The 17,123-nt window shown below is 43.1% G+C and overlaps 1 long non-coding RNA gene across 1 annotated transcript in view; it reads left to right on the top strand.

The window, feature by feature from the left end:
* Nucleotides 1–17,123, top strand: part of LOC116430820 (uncharacterized) — a 165,599-nt gene that overhangs the window by 120,695 nt on the left and 27,781 nt on the right. Inside the window, exon 3 of the long non-coding RNA XR_004235795.2 lies at nucleotides 14,800–14,832. This is a non-coding gene — a long non-coding RNA (uncharacterized LOC116430820). The remainder of the gene's footprint in view (nucleotides 1–14,799; nucleotides 14,833–17,123) is intronic.

The raw sequence follows: 17,123 nt of genomic DNA, 5'->3' as shown, positions 1-17,123 counted from the left end.
AAAATTTACCGTGGCCCCGGCGCGTATTAGACACCCTTAATCTAAACGGGGGCTTTGTCGCGGCAGGTGGTTCGAATTGTGGCAATAATCGAACATAAATTCCGGAAATATCTGGCCGTTCTCTCCCAACAGTGGCTGTTCTCTCCGCGGATCGTACGATGATACATATTTGCGGTCCCCCATCCCCTCGACGCTCCCTCTGCACCCCCCGTTCGGTCCCGTTCCCATTCCCGTGGCCCGAATCCGCGTAATAAGGTTACATCGACGTGAACTTGTAAAAGTGGAGCGGTAAGACATGAATACTTTTAGTAGTTCAATTTATTCCCGTTTTTACGGCCGGCCGGAAAAATGAAATTTTGAATAGATCCAATTTACGTTTTCAGAGCTATCGCGTTGCGATAAGATCGAGCGTGTTCCGGCTGCCCGGAGAACGACGTATGAAAATTTTTACGTTCTATCGGCTTTGTTGGCGTTCACTTTCGAAACTGCTTCCGGCCGGCCCGGTAACAGGATTAATTTCGTATTTCTCTTTTTTCTTCTTTCTTTCTATTTTTTCGCTTTTGTCCGTACCCCGTCCCGGTATATACCCTATCGGACCGACCGAGTGATCTCTGCGAACTTGCCAGCCGATTTAACGATCGACGTTTATTCACCCCGACATCTGCAGAGTTAAACGTTTCGTCTATAAAATTATATTTACTTTTTTAGACTCGGTATCCTGCGAGTTCCGACGGATATCGGAGTTTCTCGGATCCGAACGAATCTCTCTTTTGCTTTAGCTGCTTCAGGCACGTCGCGCGGTTTCGTCGTGGACAAGTTTCTTTAAAAATCGCGCGTGTATATTCTTGTCCTATTCACCGGTCTCGCATCGTCTCATTAACGACGTATTGGTTTACTGGTATCCGACGAACAAGTGCCTAACGAAGGCTCCAGTTGTGGCCGGCATTCACCGGTGTATCTAATTTAGAAGGTATTCACTCTCATGGTCCGCGCAGTGAGATCGCGATGATTAGGCAACACGCGTGGCGACGTGTCTATTCTACTAACTGCTAAACACGGCCGTTCGGCCGTTCGAAACATGAGTCTCGGAGTCGTGAGCGCCTAACTTGTCGATAAAACGTCCTATTATTACGCCTATCATAGTCAAACGCTAATTAAAGGAAAGCTACTATGACGTTGAAAATCAGACATTTCGGATCTGTCTCCATTGTGCTCCTTCTTTAATTTCTATCGAGATACGCTTATCATCTTCTCCTTTCATTTCCATCAATTTATTTAATTCATTTCCTTCTTATTACAATTAATAATCCAATATCTTCCGCACTGGATTCCTTCGATTCTTCATCGAAGCAACACAAGTGCCTCTAAACTCGCCAACTCTCTAAATGAACTCATGAATTTTCAATTACCATCAACCCTCGTCTTAATTCCTTCACAAATCCACCAAACGATCATTCCGGAACAAATCAGTTCCTACGAACCGACATCACATACCACTCCATCTGAACCCATAAACCATGAACTGCAACGATCCTCGAACACCGGAAGGCGTGAACGTCGCGAGAAAACGGTCGGCGGGTGCCATGCGGCCGGGTGACAGGCGGTAAACGCGGGGACACGCGAGTAACGCCATTAATCGCGATATATTCCGACGAAAACGCGCGTGATTTGGACAGGGGTGCGGTGGCCGGCGGTGCCGGGCCGCACGGAATCGATGGAGCGCGGAATCGGTCGCGGAGTACCGACCAATTAGTCGGCCGATGATTGGCGCGTGTAAACCGAAACGATGACGTCGCTGGCGAACCAGCGACCGACGCCCTCGCCGGTTCGTAAACCGGCCGGGACCGTTCGGCGGCTACCTATCGGTCTCCACCACCGTGAGAGCATATCCACACCCGCGGAAGTTGGACAGAGACGAAAGGACACCGTCTCCCTCTCCCACCGTGCCCGTTGGTTTCAGTAGGAAGAGAACGAGCACGCGCGCGCGACAGGCCAGGGCACGCTCACCATCACGAGCACCGTCAAATATCCGTGTGGACGGTTACAGGCCGGACTAATGGAATTGATTAAAATGTGTTCGATCAACCGAACCGCGGGCCCACTCCCGACCATCCACCCACCGTGTTTCACCCACCCGGCCTGTCTTTCTCTCTCTTCCACCTTCGCAAACACCGTTCTTGGTCTCTGTTCCTCCAACGGCGCGGCAGCTCTGATCCGTCCCGCTGCACTCCTCCTACTCCTCCTCCTCGCCTGCTCTACGTACCCTGTCGCCAAGCCTCTGTGTGTGACCCTAGAACCAGCCGAGCGCAATCGAATATTTGCGTTTAGGTGGGCACGTCGACGCGGAAAATGCTATCTTTGTCAATTAATTCAACCTGTTGTCGCTCGTCGCCCCGGTTCTGCCCCGTCACTCCCTTCCTACGTTGCGTCCTCCGTTCCTGTTCCTCGTCTGCACTCTCCTGCCGCTACTCTTCTACCTAACCGCCCACCCCACGATCCGCCGCCCTTTCCAGCACGTACGCCGATCGGGAAAATTGGCGGTTTTGCGGTCACCGTTCGATGGGGAAGGACCTGGCCTCGGAAAATTTGTTTTTCGCAGGCCGACCCGCGTGACTCCATCTCCCTTCCTACATCTGGCGCGTGGTTGTTTCTTTTCTTCTGCTCTATTTTTTCATAGGGTGTTCACTTCCTGTTTTCTTTGGACCGGCTTCCTCTTATTCATTGCTACCCTGTTCCAGCACTTTTTGCTCTTCTGCGATCAGTTGGTTTTACTTCTGGATGTTAAAGGGAGCTTCTCGCGCGAAGCGGTTTTTCAAGGTGGCGGTTTTTAAAGCGACCCTTCTGGAACTGGGTTATGGTGTATTGGAGATGTATTTTGTGACTGTTATGTTAAGTATCGAAATCTAAATTTCTGTTGAGTTGTGTTGAATATGTAGCAAGATAGGAATTCGTCATGCCGATAAATTTATCCTGTAATTTGTAATAAATTACGAACTTGTAATATTGGAGAATCGATGTTGTGGTACGTAATGAAGTAGGAAGATGGGACATTGATGAATTAGTGTTCTAATTATGAGCTTGTACTTCATTGTGCTGCTGACTCCAGGTTATAGATCGAAGAAAAAATGGAGCTTATAGACAGTAATGTATTATATCGTGCTTAGTAACCTCTTATGGTTGTCCAGTAAGACACTTCAGGATATTTTTAAACTACTTCGTCGATTAAGAATACCCTGAAATTAATACTATCATTGGTACTCTCCTTGCTAAATTAATATATCTTACAGTCTATCTGTGTTCATACTGAATGTAACCATCGAATGTCGATCACACTGCAATTATAGTACCATTGAAATTCTGTTTACAGAAAATAATTAAAATACTCTATAATATTCATTTATCTCTTTCATTAGACAATCCAAGATTCATATTCACCCAATAATTATCCTAATATTTCAGAATTTCATGTTATAAAACAACTCTCTCGTTCCCGTTCAACCGAAAACTATTACAAAACAAGAGTTCGATCACGAAAACCGTTGCTAATCGAACGAGATATCCCCGAATCTCAAACGTAAGTGCACCTACACCAGCAAGCAATTTGCAACATTTCTCCCGCTAGCGATTTCCAGTATTCACACTCCTGTGCCATTTGATTGCTATCGTAAATGGACTCAACTTGCCACCAGAAATCTTCGATGCGTTCACACACGTTATCAGAGTCCCTAACGGCGAAAAATGTCGCGAGTTTTCTGCCGGTGTATCTGCGGCTTAAAACGTGCTCGGTGGCGCGAGTGAAACGCGAAGGCGGCTGTGGACGGAGTAGGTGAAAAATAAGCGAATAAATAAAACAGATGTCTCCGAGGCAGTCCGTGAGTGTCGCTAATGAACTGGTCTCTCTCGTCTCGCTCCGTCCGACACGGCCAGCCTACTGTTCAGCTTCGTCCGCAGCTGTTCCCCGGGACAGTGCCCGACCGGTCTTCATTATACTCGGCTCTCTGTCGTTAATTGCGCACGCACCTACGTAAGCACGGCGCCGCGACGTTCCACCAGGAATTAACCCGATATCGCGTGGACGCGTACCCGATAAATTTATGGGTGTTCCGCGTACACGGCGATCGGCGAACACGGGCCGTGCTTGCGTGTACCCGGCCGTGTCTTACCAGAGGCCGGGATCTACTTTCGCGGGTGCCGGGGATTATCTGTCAATGGAATCGGGGATAACGGAATCCGGTGCCGGACGAATCACGCGGCAGCTCTTTTATTGGGCCATCGAAACGCGAAGAGAACGGGCTCACGATGTTTCGCCGCGAACGGGACGCTGCAGTCGCACAGGAAAGGGTGGATTGAAGAGTTCTTGTAGGAACTGTAAGTCCTATTTCCTTTTTTGTCCTTATGCTGTAGCGTAGGATTTAAGCGCAAGTTTTGCTGTTGTTAGTGGTCATTAATAATAGCAGTAGCCTGTAATGCTGATAATATTGAAAGATGACGTTATTATAATATAACGTTCAACGCAATGGTGTGGAATTTGCTGTCTCCTTAAAAGTTTAAGGTTGGCACTTACGACTTTTTCTATAGATACTCTTGAATTTCGGTTGATTACTAGGCTGAGAACGGAGGGAAGGAAATCGATGCGCTGTTGATTCGTGATTTTTTCTTGTTGACTTTTGGAGATTAGTTCTTGCGTGGATAATTCAGGTCTATAGTGTTGTTGACGTTTTGGTAATTGACGTTTATAGGAATATTCGATTTGAGTGAACTAGTGTTAGGGTGATAATAAATGAAGGTTTGGAGTGGTCTGTGATATTCTCGAAAAATGTGTAGAAGTTGCTAGTCGAAATGTTGTAGAAATGTACGCAAGGCTTAACATGAATTTGAGAAAATATGTTGAATTCGAATAAAGTATAAAGAAATTCGGGTAAAGTATAAAGAAATTCGAATAAACCAAATTAGTTGGTGAATTTCAGTGAGTCAAATGTAACTGTTAACAGTTTAATTATTTTATATCACATATTATCATCGCATTCTTCGTACAATATGAAAATTCCTCTGTAACCATCGTGTTGAAAGTTATATTCAATTTTGAATAAAACATATATGCCATGAGCACGCTATTAATATCTGCAATGTAATTAGTTGCAGACTGTAATGGATATTATAAAAGCATAAAATTTACAGTCTATTAAGAAGTCAAGACGGCATACTTTAAAGTGTAGAAAGCAATGTTATGCACGCTCCAATCAGTGTACGATATAACGTATTCAGAAGCTATAGGGCTGGACAGTTATCAAGGCAAGTTTATTAGACGTTTTCAGTCTTCATCGATCATTGATCGTAGATAAACTGAATGCTTGCTTCATCCGCCGGCTCCAGAAAAAGACGGTAACCGCGCGACAGCCAATGATGTAGAAACTATAACAGTTAGCCAGTCGCCACCGTACTTAGCTACTAATCGATCCTGACATCTTCATGTTACGCCGTGTCATTTACTTCACGCGTATATTTTCTTAACCTCATACCGTCATATGCAGCTCTAAATTGCCACATCAACTTTACGGTTTTCCAATCATGTAAGTAACACGTAATTAACCATAAAACTAGAAAACAAAAACAAAATCTACGATTATAATATAATCAAACTCTATGTAGAAAACTGGCTAACTAAGCCTTCGAAAAAACATAGATTTTTCCAAGCACTGCTACTTACAAGTTCCACCATATCATCTCAAAATAATCTACTCAACCACCAAACCAACAGAAAATCCTCCAACGATCATTTCCACTTGCCCTCGAAACAATCGCAAAACATTTCTCCCTAACGAATCAAATCCAAACGCTGGAACATCCTCTTCGTAGAAATCGAATGAAACCGAAACTGGCAGGGGAAGGTCTTCGGTCACGGTTCCCACAGAAGGGAAGTCGATCGCCGGAGAATTTATCGTCGGTGTCGACGGATAAGAACCGGCGAGGATCACTCGAGCGTCCTAAGCTCTCGCGGCCATTGGAGCGGGTGACGAGGACAGAGGGCCGCGCGATCGAGGCGCGCGGATTACAAATCGTCGCGAGGTATCCAGTTCCAACCTGTTACGGACGTTGAAAAATCTGGCAGGTACTCGCACTCGCAGGAATTTCCTATCAATTAAGGACAGGTTTCCACGCGGCGGCGTCGGAGGACGCCTTTTTTCCCCTCGTTCCACCCCACCAAACTACGCGCGGCTCGGTTCCAGGGCCGCGGGCAAACGGGCGCGCGCGCGAGAACGCTCGGGGACCGTGTTCCTGTTTCTCTCATTTGTACAGTTAGCCGGTTAAACAGTCCCGGCCACGAATAAAAGCGTCCATCTTACCTGGTCCACTCTTCTTATTTACATTCCTACGAACGGCGTGCCGCGTAACTTTTACCCACCGCGAATTAATTTACCGTTGGAAAGCGGCTGTCCCGCGACCGCTGGACCTTTATTCCCCGCGAATTCATTTGCATCGCCCCCTACAACTCTCACCCGTCCCCGCGCGCCCTCGCCGACGCGAACGAGCCGCGGCTCGATTTATGGAAATTGATTTTCCGTTAGAAAGCGCCGCACTGCCGTTCCCGAACTGGACCCGCGATGACCGTTCGCGGTTTCTACGGATAGAAAGCGTCCCCCTAGACGCGGGATAGATGTAAACAGTGGGCGGACCGTTCGCGGATTCTTTTCGATCGATCGATATTGGGTATTATGGTAATCGTTCGCGTCTAGACGAGTAACGCGTTCAACCATCGTTCCGGTCAATTTGACTCGAAAGTGAATATTCAGTTCGAATGTTTCTTGTTGTGGAAAGATGTGGATTGATTCAATGCCGGCGGTTTGCGTGAATTTATGGATTGATCGTGTTGAATATTTTACTTGTTATTTTTTTTTTTTGCTGGTGGAACGGGTGTTAGGGAACGTGGCTTGGTATGATCGAGTGTCGAGATGAGACGTGAATGTTAATTGAATTTGTTGTTTACGAGATTTTGGCGATAGAGAGAAGTAACATGGGAATGATGATACTGTTTTGTTTATTCTTAAAGAGGCTCGGAGGAAATGTACAGTCGTTTACTGTCGTATTATATGATGCAGTTAAAGCAGTATTGCGGCAAGATGGGCGTAAACGCAAAGACAAATAAGTGCAGTTGGAATGTTTCAGAAGAACAGTTGTTTTGCGGTTAATGATATCTGAAATCAATTAATTCATAATTTTGAAAATGACGAATGAAATTAAATAATGAATCAACTGAGACTTGTATATACGCAGGCGTAAACGTGCAATGTCATTGTCACTTCAAAATTACAAAATATATTCGTTCGAATGAAGTTATTAATACTACGGAATAAATTGTTAATCCGTATTCACAAGTTGATATTTATTAATTTCATACTGCGCAAATTTTGTTATAGTGCCGAAAACAAATTCGGCCCGGAGGGTTAATTCAGACATAGATTTTTACAGCAATTTCTTTCCACCGCGAACCAGTCGTGTCCAATCACCGAACTCCCGTAACATTACAGCGACATAATAATGTAACCCGAGCAGCACGCGTGGCGAATCTGCAATTCGAATTCGTCGTTATTTTTCAGAGCGCGGTGTTACGCAGCGCTGTTCAGCCGCACCGCTACTAATTTCATTATTTCCTACCGTGATTCCGTCGCATTTTCGAGCATCCTTTTTTTCGCTATTTCGAAATACGCCGGTGCGAATCGTTCGTGACCGAAGCAACGGGTAGTGATGTTTGTCGACGTAGTCGGCAGAACGGAGAAAAATAAGGGGGAAAGATAACGGTAAAAAGGTAATTGACGAAAAGAAAAATTCCGCGACGGGGTGCGTTTACATAGTAACAAGTCGGACATGCGGGATAATTTTTTTTTGTAAAGGTCGACATCAAAGCGTCCGCCTGCGATGGTGTCCCAGAAGGGCGTGCGGCGCACACGCCATTTTATAGCATAGCCCTCTCGCGAAACGAAAACGCTTCGTATCTAATTGGCCTTTAATTGGCCGAATGTAAATTATACATTAATGTCCCTTTAACATTAAGCGGACGGAATAAACCCGTGGCACTGCACCGCGAGCACACCGCGCAGCGGGAGCCACAGGCTCCGGATTTTTTCGAAAAGACCTCGTAAATGCCACACGCGGTTCAGTACCTTTTGATAGTTCCCCGATCCTCGTCCGCCTCTTTTTTTGATCGTAATTGCGGACCGTCCGTCTGGCCGTTCAAGATTTACGCTTCCAATTAGCCATACTTTATGGTTATAATGAATTTACATTCGTCGTGCGGGTATAAATTAATCATGAACGCTGGTCCCGCGGTGTATGCATCCCAGTGATTTAAATTCTGAAGAATCGAGGATCGGGTACTTCGTCTATTATTACGTTTCCTGTTCATTAGAACGGACTTAACCTTTTAACGCGTGGCTCCGTTCCGGCAGATGCGAGATTTATGAATTCCTTTCGGGAATCCGCGAATATATTTTTCAGAAATTCGAATTGGAATATTCAAATTCAAGTATTCTAATTTGGGTATTCAAATTCAAGTATTCCAATTCAAGTATTCAATCATTCAATCATTCAATCATTCAGTTTCAAATACTCAACTTCAAATATTCAAAATCAAGTATCAAAATCAAGTATCAATTTCAAATATTCAAACTCAAGTATCAATTTCAAATATTCGATTTCAAATATTCGAATTCCTAGGTTCAATTTCAAATATTCAGTTTCAAATATATAAATTCAAATTAAAGAAAACTTTTCAAAATCGTGGTACTCCGTCCTTGAACATATTGATTAAAGCATCGCGAAATTAATATAAAACAAAATTAAAATACCAAGAAAACCGAATTCAGTTGGAATCCGCAAATAAGCGGAAAGACAACAGGGAAGCTACCACTGACGAAGTGTCAAGGTCAGAATCCAAATAGCATCTTCGATTGACTTCCTAATTTCGCAGCAACTATATTCGTGAACCAACTTGCTGGGCATCGAGATTAGCATCGCGCGGAATCGATGAAGGTGATTAACGGATAGTAGGAATCCGACGATCCGCAAGGAGTCTCACTAAATGCCAAGGTTACAAATTTCCACTGCGACACATTATATCCGGAGGGGTATCCCGGTATAGAGATGATTTTCGTATTTGGACCGGGTCCAAAGTGAAACAGGACGGGGCACGTAGGCGGCCGTCTAATGTGCTTTTTCAAATAAAGCTACTTACATGAAAGACGGAAATATAAATGGACGAATGTGTCTGGCCGAATGCTGCGAGTTCCATCCACGAAATCACGTTGCTCGCGGGCTACACAACGAAAAACTGGCTGTTACTTTACGAATTTAAATGCATCGATTCGTCCAGTTTAACTGTCCGCGAACGAATATTTCGTGAAATTGTGTTACACACTATCGTCCGTAATTATTCGAACGTTTCAATCGTTCACGGAAAATTGAAGCTAAAGTATAAACGCATCGAGTGTATTACTACATATTTCAACGTTGTACGATAACATTCTACAGTAAACATCAGTAGTATTTATAGAAAAATAACCAACGTATCTACAGCATTAAGAAAAGATCGATTACTATTATATAAAACTTCAACAGTTTATTACGACGCCATACCGAAATCAAATAAACTATCGAATATCGTTAAAATAATTATGTATAATAATATATTATTGATTTGCAATTTTTTCCCTCTTTACATAGAAGTATAATGTCTTCGATATCTCAACGTTCGTCTTCAAAGGGTTGACCTTTCCAGCGCGTTTACCACGCTCTGGAAACGTGTACGCACGTCCCTTCTTCCGCGCTCCGCCTCGAGCACACGCCCGCGAATGCTAAAAAATGTACTCGCAAATATTATGAGCAAGCATACCGTATGTATCGTTTCTCACGTAGAGCGGAGCCGCCGCGAGTTGCTTTACTGCGCTCGTTTTCCCGGAAATAAATTGGACATGAAACAGCTACTCCGTATGCGCGGCGCGCATAGGATCTAACACTATTCAGCGTTCTCTCGCGGCGATCGCCGTCGGAACCGCGTCGATCTTGCTCGCGGAAAATTTAATTGAAACCTCTGGGAACGGTATTGTGGAAACGTTTTTAGATGTTGTGTGGGAGGAGATGAATGGATTGAGATAATTGTGGGTGTTGAATGAGAGACAACTCGGAAGACTTTTACGTCCTTTATCAGTACAATAAGGAACGCTGGAAGATCAAACTTTTGTTTATTTTGTTAATTTCTGCTCAATGAGAAAATTCTTCGCCTTTGTGACGAATTTAATAGCGGGGATTCAGGACGAAACGATCTTCCTTAACGTTTCTCTTCATTCTTCTTTCCGTCGTTATTATAAATTCAGTCGTTAAAGATTTAAATTTTAATAGTGTCGCGTGAGAAGGTTTATGCATGGAATTATTAAATGAACGGAACGCAAGTGATGGTTCCATTCAGATTGCTATGATTTTAAGAATATCGCACGAACATTAGGGGAAGAATAACTTTCATTGTAATATTGTTGTCTAATGTCTTCCAATTATGGTACAATGAATAGAATATATCTTGAAAGATACTTAGAAAATACTGAAATTTCACAATTTTAATCATTCTTCGGGGAACATCCAACGATTTACTGCGACGAGCCTGATAAATTTACATAAACTGCACCCTCGGAGAATTTAAAAGCACCAGAAAAGTACACTTGAAGTGTCTCTTCGTATCCAAATGAATGATAAGTATACTTGTTTATTCACGACACGCGTACTAAAATAAAACGCCCGGCCGGCCGTGCACGACCTTAAATTTAATATACGAAAAAATATTAAAGCCCGCGCCGTACGGGAAATGTTAAATTTTTACTTTTATCGCACTGTAAATCCGGTCATAGTTTTATTTTGTGCTTGTGCGTTCCGCGCCTCTTCAAACCAGCGTAGCGCGTTGAATTAGACGGTGACGTAAAAACGGTAATGTTTGACAGTGAACGCGAATTTCATGTGCTACGGCGATGCTTCTGTTCGTTTTTCCTTGCTTTTTATTCGATTTTCCAACGTCCACGCGTTCGGTTAATAATTTCCATTCCTGGCGTTCAAGATTAAAACATTCTTGGTGCCGTTAGCGGAACGTATTACCGGCGTTGACGAACATCTCGCCGAAAGCTTGCCGGAATTTTTCGCGTTCCTCGAACGATCGTTTTATCGAGGCCATTTTAATTGGATTTAATTAGCCGTCGACCGTGTATCGCGGCGGACTTCGCAGTATCGCCGACGGTGGACTTGTGGTCAGTCAAGGTGACGAATCGAAATCAATTTTTTCACATTGCGCAACCTATTATTGTCATAATCGTAGCAGAATGTTTGCTATATTTTTCAATTGAAATATTTATGTCTTGAACATTGAATGATAATTTAATATCTGAATAGTTCTCTAGAAACTCGTTAATGAACCGTGGATATATGTGTACGATAACATAAACTCATGTGAACTAATTTATGCACAATAGGTTTCAAGCAAATTTAATTACCATAGATAATGTTTTTTTTTAATGATTCCATTTGAACACCGTGTAATACAGTGCTTTATTGTATTCTGTTTAATTGCTCAGTGAATGCATGAAATTCAATGATTAAGCCTACTTCACGCTGATCTGCTTCTGAGAAGTAATCTCATTGATCTGTATGCTTGGCATTTTTATAAATTCTATATAATATAGCCTATACTTTGACGTGAATCAATAAATAATTTTCTGTTGCGATCTATTGTCTTTGAACGTCTGTTTCGCAAAATTCCTTTTTCCAGAATTGTACAGATTTAATTCCTCTAAAAATTTTAATAGAGTTCGTTAAAAATAATCATATCAGCGTTGGAGTTTGTAATTTAAATGAAATTGAATATCCGTGACACAATTCGATCGATTTGCCGGTGAATCCCGGCCGAGTGCGATAATAAGTCTGATAATTATAATCGAATCCGCGGCCCCGGTTTCACCGGGGAGCCGGTTTTCTTCGCTTTTTCATTCGCGGCCCATTGAGAAAGCGCAGGAAAATTGAAACGCGACTTCGTGCCATGATAATTAACGCAACACGACCGCAATCGTCCGCTTTCGCGTATTCACTCGTCGCTCCCATTTCCGCGGGCACAAATAATCCATTGAATCGTGTCTTTTTGTCTCGATTCTTCGCCCGGGACCGATTCATCGTGGCTTCCTTCGTGGAAAAATCGTCGGGTCGCGTGGAAATCAAGGGAATTAATAAGGGAAAAACGTTCTGAGAAATATTTACTCGATATTCCGACCCAGGTCCTTATTAACTGCTATGCATTTGTTATTTTTCTCCGCGCCGCGCGAAATAGGGCGAGCCACATTCCCTTACGAAGAATCGACACGTCTTGTCAAAAACCATTGCCGATCGTAACAGCTTGTGCACAATTGTAACATTAATATTGCATCGTTACACATAAAGTGGCTGTCTTTCGTTGTACCCTTCAACGTTGCATGTTTCAATAAACGTTACTACTTGAAGCTTGAATATAAATTCATTGACCTAACGTATTCGACTATTACCAAAAACCTAAGTTTCCAAAGCTATATTCTCCAAATTAGAGAGAACAACGAGAAATACACGATTGAAGAATTCAATGGTCACAGTTATCCTGATCGAAAATCCGAAAATTGGAATGTTTACAATCATCTCCGTCGAGAGGCATAAAATTGAAACGTTTGATATTCACGAATTACCGGGACATCAGTGAATCTTGCAACATTACTGTTACACCACGTGTACCACTAAACTACAAACAGTTAACCCGCATCGCGTGGAAAGAATCCGCGAGAAAGTGATTCTATTAGTCGCGGTCGTTTCACAGAGGCTCGGCCCGTACTTTCGCTCGGGAGCACATTGGCCATCGGTCCGCGAATCGAGTCGTCCGCAGTAATCGGGGAGACGTTCGCGGTCGTAATAGGGAGGACGTTCGGCCGATTAGCATTTGTTTGGGCAAACGCGAGCGGACGCGGGATAATGATGCAATTAATAATACCGCGGACCCGACGAGACAAACGCGTCCGTGGGAGTTCCTTTGTGCGAGCGCATTAACACAAGGGAACGCGGACGTCGGCGTTGTCGCCTATTCACGGAGCGCGCCCTCGGATTTATCGATGGTTATCGATACACGGTTCGTTTAACGGTAAGTGGGAAGCCCGGGCTTCTCTCTGCCGCTAGACGACCGCTTAAGCGGGCCCGAGTGTTGCATAATGATTGTTTCTTTATGACCAATTATGTTCCGACGTAGACTCGCGTCCGGCCGAACGAAACAATTAACGGTATTCCCTTTTATTCCAACGTGCCGTTTACACAACATTGTTCGCGTAGGCTTCGCAACCGTCCACACGAATTTACACTTGAACGGTTAAAATAGAACCCATTCGCTACCAGCGTTTCTTTCAATAACAGTCTCCGTGGTTAGGATATTTTATTAGATAAAACGTATCGTTTTTACGAAATATAAATAATAATCGAGGAAGAAAATCTCCGTGCTTTTGTCCGCATTATATTACGCGTTACGATATTTAATGAAATTACGTGAATGTAATTTGCGTGTAATTTACATCGAAACCGATGTAAACGTTTACCGAGTGATGTTTATAAAATTCAACATCAATGTAACGCGTTTCGCAAAGCTAGTGTTAAATGGAAACGTTGTTTCCTGTAATAATTCTGTAAGATTGGAAGTAGCTGACGCGCGGATGAAATCGTGTTAACAGAATTTCGTGTTTTATCGATTTCTTGAAATTTTTATGAGGTGTACGCGCGTAAGGACACGCTGTTCATTCGTGGCGGACGTTTACGTCGCATTTGCATCGTTTTGATTTTTACGACAGAGAAGGAAAGATAAAAGCGACAGGAAATAACGTAGCCGGAGAAAAATTGCGAACGACATTTTGAATGGTTGTTGGAATGGCTATTCATTGACGATTCTAATTGTTGTGTAATGAATCGATTCAATTAACGGTAATTGAATAATGCGCTTACGTATATTCGAATAAATATTTCAAAGTTGTTAATAGCATTCAGATGCACACGTGTATAATACATTGTACAAAAATCGGTAAAGGCCGCGGCATTCTGTAAGCCCCGTGGAAACATTTCGCAAAACGGTTTCCCGCTAATTAAATTATTCGAACTTTTTCCTTTCAGGCATTTCAGGATTCGCGAGCTCTCTGTTCCTTTTTTCATTTTTCGATTGAACGAACGAAACGTTAAACGCGACGAATAATTTTCCAAATGTTTCGAGCTTTAATCTGTGAATTGCGCGCGCCATGAAAAAGCATGGACGCATCAAGGGACGTTGAAGGGTTGAAGAGGGGACGGGCCGGTCAAAAAATTCGTTCCCGTGATCCTTTTTGCTATTTAAGCTGAACGCACGGAATTTGTGCTCGTTAATATGATCCAATAAACAGAGATAATATTCAAATTCTCAAACCAATTGGGCGTGGATGTTGCGATTTTCCGATAGGATACGTTCCCTCTCGTTGTGCGTGATGAATGCGCTCGCCTGTGCTCGGAAGCTTGCGACTGTGCACGGAAGAATTCGATATTATGTGGAAAAGTTAGGTTCCCATAATTGATTGCGAAATTCATATCTTTAAGGTAGTTCGGTTTCTTTTTTTTCTATTCATTAATGATGGCGTACAGTCGAAACGAGTTTAACGTTTCTATCCGAAAGGTATTAAACATGTAAAATAATTCTATAAACTATAAAGTGTTCGCTCCTTGTAAAGATTATTCATATTTTTGTTTCAGCTCCAGGCGAATTGCCAACGAACTACAATTTCAGTAAGTAAAAAATTATATTCTGTTATATAAGTAAAATATTGAACGATTTGGGTATGATATATGTAGAATCGAGAGCCTAAAACCAGACGAACTAAAGATTAGAAATCCGTAATAGAATCGTTTCGAATTTGAAAAGAATGAATTCGAAAATTTAGACTGAAAACCTTAAGCTGCATCATAACATTTAAATCAGAAATACCTGTCTCTAAGACCCTAAAATTAAAGTTCCAATAAATCTATCAACGATACCACAAATAAATATACCTTCAAAACATCTTCAAACCTAAAAACTAAAACCAAAGCATATTCTAACTTATGAATCCCACGTAAAAGATCTCTAGACAAAATCAAATAATCCTGGATCTTAAAAACAGATCTTCGGATCTTTATATTCAGTTGATTCCTACGTCGAACCCTTCACAATTTCGATTCGAATTTCCACCTTCATATTTTCGTGTAAACTCACCGTATTCTTGTACATACTTAGAAAAAACCTCCTGTATTCTGTTCATCTCGCGCACGATTTTATTTCAGACAATTCCTCTGCTTAACACCGACGGTAGCACGCGTCCAGGCAAGCCGATATTGTAAACAATCTCAGAAACAGGAAGAACGAATTTCACGGTAACGCGAATATGAAAACAATACATCGCGAAACCCGCGCGTGCGCGACAATATCCGGTTGAAATGAAACTTTTGTCGATTCTGTCCGCTTTTTAAACTCGAAACCAGGGGATCTCGATAAACACAGAATCGAAAAACTCGTAAAATCGAGAGAGTTATATTCGTAATTAATTTAGCGCGCAGCTCCGTGCAAACCTCACGTTTCCTCCCGACTGAGGGAAAAAGCCACGCAATAAAATCCGCCGCCCTCCCGCTCTGCCCCTCCGGCCCTGCTCTCCTCGCGTACAAATAGTTCGTCGATTCCAGGACACATAAGGAACAAATCCAGTTATTCCAACCGTTACATTGAATACACACCACTGTCAAGGGAAGCGAATCGATCGGTCGCGGTTCGGGCCGCTGAAAATATCCTCGAAATCAGTGTTTTCAAAGGACCCGGTCACCCGCGTACCCTCCGCGTTCATTAATAACGTAATCCCGCGCAATGAATTTCGCGGAGGCTAATCAAAGGCTCAAGCATAAAATAAATAACCGAACCGAAGAAAAATCGGCGTAGGGAGCCAATATGGCGAGGGGCGACCGGTTAACGGAGAATTCTTACAGGGCCTGAATCGTGTGGCTTTCGAATGTACGAATGCCTCGGAGAATCAAGTGGCCATCGGACGGTGAGGCTCATTTTCATAAATTATATTAATTCGCCACGCCGGGGGCAACCGGTTGATTGGGTGACACGTACTGCGATCATCGGCCTTCTCACTCGCATACTCACTCCGCCACCGGCACGTACACACTAGCGTCCCGCTCGCCGCGTTTCTTTCTCTCTCACTCTCTCTCTCTCTCTCTTTTTCTCTCTCTCTTTTTCTCTCTCTCCCTCTCTCGCTCTCTCGGGCTCTCTCTCTCTTTTTCTCTCTCTCTTTCTCTCTCTCCCTTTCTCTCTTTCCCTCTCTCGCTCTCTCTCTCTCTCTCTCTCTCTCTCTCTCTCTCTCGCTCTCTCCCTCTCCGTCTCTCTTCTTTATCCCGTTCACGTTCCCGGCGCGTCTTAATCTTTCTCTTTCTTTCCCTGAAAACACTCCGGCGTCTGCGAGGGGCCAAGTTTTTATGGGATCATTAAAATCGTGAAATATGGAGTGTCAGTGGTATCGTGATCATTACAAGTGGCCTAATCGGCATAAAGGCGTTAATTAAGAGCGACGCGTTCTCCTCGAGATAGGGACCGCTCCGCGAATCCAGGAAATCTCCGACTGGGAATCTTTCACAGTCACAATTGAAGATGCGATTTCGTGCAACGCAGTCGCCGCGACCGGTTTATCGTTTAACCCTTTTCGTCGGGAGGCATTTTCGTTTGTTGCCCAGAAAAATATTCATTGGGGGGTTGAACGAAGTTTTGAAGATTTATGTTGAAGTGATCACAAGAGGATATAAAAGGTTTATCTTTGTATTTAGTATATTTTGATAACAACGGTGTTATTTTTTATTAATTTAATAGTTTGAATAAAGTAATGTGAACAGATTAAGGAACTAATCTTGAAAATTAATTTCATATGGGCAGATTAATACTGATAGTAATGATATTACAGAATTTAATCTTTAAAAGCACATATATTATAACCGTAAATGTTGCGTTTGACACTAATTAATAATCAGTTTAGTCAGAAAAATTGACTTCG

The sequence above is a fragment of the Nomia melanderi genome, chromosome 5 (assembly GCF_051020985.1).
Source record: "Nomia melanderi isolate GNS246 chromosome 5, iyNomMela1, whole genome shotgun sequence".
Taxonomy (NCBI): Eukaryota; Metazoa; Arthropoda; class Insecta; order Hymenoptera; family Halictidae; genus Nomia; species Nomia melanderi.
This window is presented reverse-complemented; position numbering and strand designations above follow the sequence as displayed.